This window comes from Vigna angularis, chromosome 5, assembly GCF_016808095.1.
Source record: "Vigna angularis cultivar LongXiaoDou No.4 chromosome 5, ASM1680809v1, whole genome shotgun sequence".
NCBI classification, from domain to species: Eukaryota; Viridiplantae; Streptophyta; class Magnoliopsida; order Fabales; family Fabaceae; genus Vigna; species Vigna angularis.
In genome coordinates this window covers 7,572,172-7,579,740 of record NC_068974.1, presented here as the reverse complement: position 1 = coordinate 7,579,740, position 7,569 = coordinate 7,572,172, and the positions used below count along the sequence as shown (strand labels likewise).

Sequence of the window (7,569 nt, the reverse complement as noted above, 5' to 3'; positions counted from 1 at the left end):
ATATTACTAAATCACAATTTGTTAATCAATGATATTGTCAATAATAACTTTAATGATCCACATCTACCTATAAATATGATGCATTATTATTAATTTTTAATTTTATATACTCTTTTATATTTTTTTATATTTTTATTGATTTGTGTGTCGAAAAATATGTTACAGTAAATATTCCTTTGATTTTGTTCACTATCAATAATTCAATATCTCCGCATCATATAAAAAGACTCACATTGAACATTTATTATTTATTTTAAGATAAATAAAGACTATTTTTTTAACTTTAAGTTTTGTAAGGCACCACGTATTGATATTATTAATATATATTAGCATTAACTTATTTTTCACGCCTGTATTTTAGTATTCTTTAATGGGTTAAATATGTTTTTAGTCCCTCAACTATCAAGCGATTATAGTTTTCGTCCCTCTTTCAAATTTTGGTACACTTTGATACTTGTCTTTAAGGAAACTATAATTTTTAGTCCTCTGTGACTAACGATGTTAATTTTTTTCTTAGGTGGCTAATGGTATGCCACATCATTTTCCCTTTTTTTCTGAAACGTGTCAGACCCTTATCACGTGTGAGGCAAACCCTTACACCTAAGGAAAATGTTGACCTTGAAACCAAGTTTAGCAATAGCACATGAAAGTTTGCGGGTGATACCCCCTTCCAGTAAGAGTCGAACCCCTCATTGTCCTCTTCAGACCCAGATGAAGAAGAACACGACATCACCTCTGATCTATGAAAAAACTTCACCTTTTTCCTTCAAAACAATACTCCTAAATGCATGATCCTTCTTCTTTCTCTGTCTTGTCACACCCAAGTTTTGTTGTGCAGTTCTCTTTCTTTTTAGATTTTAAATAGATCCCCTTTTCTTGAACCGAAAATTTGAAGCTTTTGTTTCGGAGATGGAAGGGTGTGTGGCGTTCTCAAATCACGAGTCTCTCTCTTCAACAATCCTCCACTTTTTTCTCTCTGTTTTCTCTTTTGCTTCCTGCAATGTTCTCTAACGATGTGTATTGTGTGGGTCTTGCATTTTTCATAGGTTCGTCTTTTGTTCTTTTTTTCCCAAATTAATTGTTTCTTGCTCCCTTACGTTTATGCCCTTTGGCATCTGAATTTTGTATGAACAGTGGAAGGCCTTTTAGGGAAGATAAGTACTATGGATGTTATTTTAGGTGGGGAGGAATAATCAGAGTCTTGAAAAAGAATTGTGAGTTGCTCCGCTTTCCTGTGTCACCCATTTGCTTCCTATCTTTATACTTATACTTATACCCTATTTCACCCATTGCAGCTCTTGCATAAGCTTCAGCCGTTGGTATAAAAATTGAATCTTTCTCAATAAAAGCCAACTTTGACACCATCTTCGTTGCAACGTACAGTGGTACCTTCACTCATCAATATTCTTAACAATTAATTAATTAATTAATCCTTCCTATTCATCATCACTCCTCTACTAACTTTACCCTAAAACCAACATTGCAATAACTTGTACCTGACATTGCGATAGATCCCTCTAACAGATCCCCGCACGCGAAGTCCATCGCCACCACCTTCATACACGCGTTCAGATTCTTTACCTTGATTTCACGCGCAACGACTTCTAGCTTCTACAAGGTTATGCTGACGAGGATGTGGTTGAGCTCTTGCTCTACCAACTGGCAGGTGAAGGCCTTTCCAATGTCGTTAGTGGCTCCGGTGACCACAGCCCAAGAACCGATCTGTTCAGAGCTTGGTTTCAAGGTCAACATTTTCCTCAAGTGTAAGGGTTTGCCTCACAAGTGATAAGGGTCTGACACGTTTCAGAAAAAAGGGAAAATTGATGTGGCACACTTATATATATATATATATATATATATATATATATATATATATATATATATATATCACTTTTTTTTAATTTTATGTAATTTTATTTATTATATATAAGTAAAATAATAAAATTTATTATTTATTAAACATTATATTAAACTTATGTCATAATATAAAATTTGTTATGTAAAATAAAACATTCTAAATATTTATAATTTAATTTTGGTTTAATGTTTTTGTAGGTCCCTATTTTCGTCCAGAATCTCAAATAGGTCCCTTACTTGTTCGGTATCTCAATTGGGTCCCTATTTTTGTAAAATTGAAACAAAGAGACGCTTGCTGTCAAATTGGACAAACGCCATTTAAGAGGCCCTGACGTGGCATGCTGACACTATACTTTTAATTGGTGTGGCAGTGAAAACCTGATTATGAAGTAAAAACCTGGTGGTCGGCCACGTCAATTAAAAGTATACTATCAACATGTCACGTCAGGGTCTCCTAAACGACGTTTGTCTAATTTGACGGCAAGCCTCTATTTGTTTCAGTTTTACAAAAATAAAGACCCAATATAGACGCCGAAAAAGAAGAGAACATATTTGAGATTCTAGACAAAAATAGGGACCTACCGAAACATTAACCCTTTAATTTTATATAAAATATGGATAATTACTTTCTTAATTTATGTAAGTAATAATGTTTTTCACTCTTGCTCAGTTTGATTTCTATTTCTATTTTTTGTTTCACCATAGTTATTTATTTTTGTTTTTACTTTTAAGAGCGATCATAAATTTTATATTGTAACTTTAAAATATTATTAAGCGTAAAATATTACTAAAAGTATCTCTGTATATAAGTTTTTCTTAGAAATAAAAGAATGATATTTATTTGTAGAAAATATTTCAATTATTACCATGTTAAATAATACAATAATATAGTATTTTTTATTCAAAAATTATTTCAATTAAATGTTTTTCTCAAACAAGGTTATATCTACTCCTTCTTTGTAGCAAACAAAAATAAGGTCAAACGATTTAATATATGAATTATGTAAATAAATTTAAAAGCATTGAAAGTCTACTTTGTTTTTCACATACCAATTTTGTTTCCAAAATGTCGGGCAGATTCTTCCAAGAAATCCAAAAGATGTCTGAGAGCTTAATTTCCAACTGGATTCGAAAGCTTTATATAATTAATGTCATTTTCAATCAAAGACTTTTTTGTATCAAAATCACCGTCCATTCTTTTACTTTTCTTTTATATATATATATATATATATATATATATATATATATATATGACATGAAACATTATTCTTAGTTTCTAACAATTGCTCAAGGAGGAATAAACAAATAAGCAAATAATGATCTATAAAAAGAGGAATCAACAAAGAATCTTCTTCTTTAATTATTCTTTATAATCTACCTGTGTTTGTTCATACATTTAAAAATAATAATAATAAAGTTAACCAACTTAAAGAGACAAACTAAAAAAAGTATAAAAAAATTTCCTTGCACTTTTTTTAAAATTAGATAAAAACGAGTTTAGATTATATTTAAATTTTAATTTTCAAATCTATTTTATTAGATTCAATTTAGTTTCAAATCCATATCTTAGAATATTTTTAATATATTTTAACGAGATTTATTATTTGTTACTTATTATATTATTTATTATAAATGAGTTTATTGTTTTTTAAATTTACTATATCATTATTACTAAAATACTATCAAATTATCTATGTAATTTCATATTTAAAATATATATAATTTTATTTAATTATCCATATATATTGTAAATAAGATAAATATATAATATAAGGATACAAAACTTATTTTATAAAATAGAATTACACTTCAAATTCATTTTTAATAATTGTACTTTTTATTAGTTTAAAATATTGATAAAAAAATTTCCTCAGTTTTTGTCATTTGTACTTATTTATTTTTTATCATATTTTTTATTCACAATGTAAAATCTGTAATTCAGTTCTACTTAGACAAGCTTCATGCTACTTTATATTTTTATTTAATAATTTTATTTATAATTCAAAAAATATAAAGAATAAAAGAGTGTTAAAAGAAAAAAGATGGAAAAGTTGACTTGTGATGCTTTCCTTTGCGGTATGTACGCACGCTTCCGCCTATGACGAGCGTGATTGATAATTTAATCACATTTTTCAAACTTCTTTTTGAAATTTGTGCTGACTTTTCGCTTGTTCATTCAACTCCAATTTAATCGTGAAGGACAAGGTTACTTTTTAAAATTCAATAATTGATTTTCTGGAAAAAACAATTTTGCATTAATTTACGATAAATATAATTACGAAATGCAAGGATCGTTGTTAATTTATAATTAATGATTTTTAATTTTATTATATTTATATTAAAATTTAGAATATTAATTCTATTTATTAAAATAATATAAATTCATATAACATATTTTTTAAAGATAAAACTACTTTTCTGTTTCTTTTATATTTATAACTATTTTTTTATATGTAAAATAAACCCTTGAAAATTTCTACCATTTTTACCAAGAAACAAGTAAAAATATTTCTCTGCAAGTTTATATTCAATGTTTTACTTAAAAGTTTAGATAATTAAATTTTTATATTGCTAGTTTTATATTTTTATAAGTAATCATTTCAAATATTAAAATATTTTTTTTATTTAATAAAGGGAATTTTGTTAAGTTAAAAAAAATGAAAAAAGGTTATTAAAAGGTCAAAGAAAGGAAATTTAATGAAGTTTCAAATTCATATTTTATTTATTTTTTAAATCTTTTAAATATTTAACATTTTATTATTTATTATTTATTATTTTATAGTTGATATACTTTTTCGCTTACTTTTTTTGTTGGTTTTTTTGTTATTTAAGTATTTTAATGTTTAATTATATTTTAATTTTTAGCATCATAAAAATGTAGTTATTTTATTATTTAATAATTTTTTAACTTTTTTTATGCATCAAATAAATTATCAATTACATTTATATAACAATAATGAGTATTTTTGTTTTCTAAATAAATTAAAATTACAGTAATAATTATTAAGGTTAGAATTCATTTAATATCACATTTAATATCTCATATTAGTTTGTGATTTTTTTAATTTTGTATTATTTTTTATTTATTTAAAAAAATAAAAAATTGTCAAATGTAAAGTAAAGAGTCAAAGTAATGTGATATAACAGTAACAATGTCACGGTTATCATAACTATTATTGAAAAAATCTCAATTTTGTTTAATATTTTATTCAATTCAATTCTATTTTTTTAAAACAAAACAATTTTATTTTTATTGAAATTAAAATCAAATTTAATTTTTATATAAATGTTATATTAATATTTTTATTATAATAGATATTTTTATTAAATATTTTTAACATGATTAAGTTTATTTAAATATATATTTTATATTTAAATTTATTTTAAAATTTTAAATATATTTGTGTTAATAATTTATTACATAAAAATTTAATATTATTTTTTATTTGAATTTATATTTCAAATAATGGTATATAAGTTATAGAGATTTATACATTTATATTTTAAATATTTGTATAACATTATATATCAATAATTTTTATAAAAATTTTATTTAAGAATAAAAATTTCATAAATTAAAAAGTAAAATTTTAAAACAATTTCTAACAATTTGAAATAAATATATTTAGAATTTAAAAAATGTAAAGTTTAATGTAAAATATAAATTTAAATAAACTTCATATTTTTATAAATATTAATAAAAATGTCGTCATAATATTTTTATAAAATTAAAATTCGGTTTGAATTTAGAGAAATTGTTTTAATTTTAAAAAAATAGGATTAAATTAAATTAAATTAAAAGATTAATTTGAAAATTTTCATATGGCAACAAAGACATATATGGTGACACATAATAAATTATTTTTATATATTTTTTAAAATTTTTAAAAAAGTAAAAAGTAAAAAAATTTAAAAAAAAACATGAATTGATGTAATATACATAATTTAACATCGTCACCATAACCATAGTGGCAATGTGATACTATATCTAATTTTTATCATTTAACTTAACCAGTACATTCATTTATTAATATAATTCATAAATCAGTCGATAATGTATTATTAAGTAAAGTCCGGTCAAAGATTATTTTATTATATTTTAAAATGAAATTTGAGTAGTGTAAGAGACAACGAATTGAATTAGAAATATAAAAAAATTGAATGATTGACAAATAAATAAATAAATAAAATTAGTAGTCATTACCCATGAGCAAGGTGGTTGAAGAGAAAAGTCAACTATATTACAATATAATGTCCCTGTTAAGTTGTCACACACTTTTAGTTTAATGGCTTATCAGTTATCATCAGTACGGCTTAAAAAAAAGTGTATATAACTTATCAGATCGATATATAATCACATGCATGCTTCTTATCACGACTGCGTTTTATATAATTTAGCGAATTTATAACACAATTAGAGGTGGCCCACTAATAAATAAGTCTTCAATTATGTAATTGTCTATTATGGATCCAATTTTTCTTTTTCAAACACATGCTTTTCTCTTTGTTTAATCGTGTTGCTTGTTGCAAATATAAAATATTACTGTTTATAATCAGAATATATACATTAAAAAAATATTACTAAATATAAAGACCATTAAGTAAATAATATATGTATATATAATATGCGTTGCTTATTCTTAATAATCTAGAAAATAAAATATTAAAGTTGATAAATGCTTTAAATTAATGAGATCGAGTACTTTAATTTTAAAATAATTCAATGATATAAATAAAATCTTTTAAACTCGTCTTATTATTTAAAATATTCGTCATTTTTCTAAAAAATTTTATGTGAGTTTTCTCTTCTTCTCTCTACAAATCTAACTCCTCGATCATTTATTTGACGATCAGGAAGTACCTAGAAGATCACAACAGTGCAATCTCCATTATCTACCAATCAGTTTCTAGTTTAGAGCAACTAAGTTTCAACTTTTTTTCCTTTCGCTCTTAAGTTGAGATCATGCTTGGTGATTTCTTCTCGCATATGTCTTTTGATCCCTCTTTCTAGTTCTTTGGTAGTAAATTATGTTGATTTGTTTGAAAGGGAGACATCAATTTTAGTATAAATTGTAATTGAAGGATTCTAACTAGTTTTTGGATGCTTGATGTTGTGAATGGTATCTATGGAATGTGATGATGTTGCTTGAACTTGCTTTGGTTATGAATTTTTTGTGGAATTGAATGTTAATGGTGTTAAATGTTGCTAAATTATTGAGAAGGAAATATTAGGTGGAGTAATAGGTCTTTTTAGTCTAAAATGGAGGTTCGAGAGGTGAGATTTTAAAGAAGTGGTTAAAAAGAGAAAAAAAATTGAACTTTAAGGTGTGTTTTATGGTCAATTGGATCTTATTTGAGTTGAGTTAGTAGATATATAAGCTAAAATAGAGTGGTATTCCATTAGTGGTGTTTTGGATGGTTTTAAAGTGCAAATTTAGGGTCTTGAGTAGTGAGATTTTGGTTTAGATGTCCTAAGGCAATTTGGAGAGGTTGAGGTCTGTCTTTAAGTCAATTGTGACTTGTTCAGACCCCTAAGTTGCTTATTTATGAGTTAAAATAGGTAGAATTGATTTAGAATCTATAAAGTGAGGTTTTAGTTGTTTTAAGTTGGAATCTTGTTGTAAAACAATTAGAAACAAGTTTAAGTTGGTTTATACATATTTTGGTTAGGCCCATTATAGATTAGAATCCAATCTAGGGTGCAAATTTCTG

The 7,569-nt window shown here is 24.9% G+C and overlaps 1 long non-coding RNA gene across 1 annotated transcript; it reads left to right on the top strand.

Annotated features, from left to right (window-relative positions):
* Positions 1 to 655: 655 nt before the first annotated feature.
* Positions 656 to 1,824, top strand: LOC128196575 (uncharacterized). The gene is made up of 3 exons (XR_008249023.1): positions 656 to 1,214; positions 1,296 to 1,385; positions 1,512 to 1,824. It is a non-coding gene; the product is annotated as an uncharacterized LOC128196575 (long non-coding RNA).
* Positions 1,825 to 7,569: the final 5,745 nt, after the last annotated feature.